Raw genomic sequence first — 1,624 nt, forward strand, 5'->3', positions numbered from 1 at the left:
GATTGCCCAACCTTCCTTCCGAGGAGTGGCTGGTGGGTTTGAACCACCAGCCTTCTGGTTAGCAGTCCAGTGCCCTAGGCACTATGCTACCAGAGCTCCTTTTTCAGTAGTTAAATTTCTTATTAATGGCACTACCATTATTTTATGAAACAAAAGTACAAATATTCCATTTCAAAAAATTCAAAAATATCTATTTCTTTAAAAGTATATTTTATAAAAGTTATAATTAGTCATTTTATAATTTGTTCTTTCTGGGGGGTAAATTTATGTCAGATATATTTATATATCCTGGACATGCACTGTAAAATATTATAGCTACTACCCACATGGGGCTATATAAAATTAAATTATTTAAAACTTAAAATGTTAAAAATTCAGCTTCTCAGCAGCACTGCCTCCATATCAAGAGTTCAACAGTCACATATGGCTAATAGCTACCATATCATAGAGCTCAATTCTATTAGGAAGTGTTGTCCTTTAATAAAAATAATATATTTTTGTTCTTTGTTAGTTGCCAAGTAGGTTCCAATTTATGGCAGCACTATGTACAAAATGAAAAATTGCCCAGTCCCAGCCTGTGTTCAGAATCACTGGTATGCTAGAGTCCTTTGTTGCAGCCATTGTGTATTTTGAGTGTCTTCTACCCATGGGACTTATCATTAAGTGCTATATTACATAATATTCTGTGGTGATTCATACAGTTTTTATTGGTGAATAGGCCTCTCTTCCTACTCTGTCTTATTCAGGAAGTTTTGTCGAAATCTGTCCATCAAGAGTGACTCTATTCAGTGATACAAAATGCCTGCAATCCTTACAGAAACAACATAAGACAGAGATAGAGTAATCCCTCACAGACACCCAGACACTGTGGGAGAGAGATTCAACAGATCTACTGTCTCAGGACCATAGACCGGGGGATACCAGACTCAATTGGCACAACAAAATACATAAAAGCCTTGTTCCTCATCCTACATTGGTGACTCGCGACTGAGGTCTTAAAAACTTTCAAGCGGCCATCTAAGATGCAGCTAATGGTCTCCTATTTTCAGAAGTGAAGAAGAGTGCAAAACAACAAGGGCATTTGGAAACAATCAGCCCTAGGACATGATGGCCCTTGAGACCAGAAGAATTAGATGGTGCCTGGCGACCAATTCTAATCACTCAGGAAAGGTTCAAAACTGGAGATACTGGATAGAGTGGGAGGACTGGTCAGAGGGAATCTGGTGAGACCCCCATTACTATAGTCCTAGGATACATTCTGGGCCTGGAGTAAAGCTCGCTCCAGTGTTTGGCTCTCTGCCTAATAGTAAACAAGATGTACATACAGACCACTCAACCCAGGGTGACGTACCCACATACTGTTGTTGTTGTTAGGTGCCTTTGAGTCGCTTCCAACGCATAGCAACCCCATGCACAGTAGAACTAAACACTGCCTGATCCTGCACCAGCTCCATGATCCCTGCTATACCTGAGCCCATCATCGCAGCCACTGTGTCAATCCACCTTGTTGAAGGACTCCCCCTCTTTTGTCGACCCTCCACCCTACCAAGCATGACATCCTTCTCCAGGGAATGGTCCCTTCTGACAACATGACCAAAATAGGTGAGACGAAGTCTGGCCATTT

General features: G+C 41.1%; 1 protein-coding gene across 1 annotated transcript in view; it reads right to left on the reverse strand.

Annotated features, from left to right (window-relative positions):
- Nucleotides 1-1,624, reverse strand: part of ACSS3 (acyl-CoA synthetase short chain family member 3) — a 281,025-nt gene that overhangs the window by 108,515 nt on the left and 170,886 nt on the right. The window lies entirely within an intron of this gene.

This window comes from Orycteropus afer, unplaced genomic scaffold (assembly GCF_000298275.1).
Source record: "Orycteropus afer afer isolate SDZICR_OR568_19922 unplaced genomic scaffold, OryAfe1.0 scaffold00375, whole genome shotgun sequence".
Lineage (NCBI taxonomy): Eukaryota > Metazoa > Chordata > Mammalia > Tubulidentata > Orycteropodidae > Orycteropus > Orycteropus afer.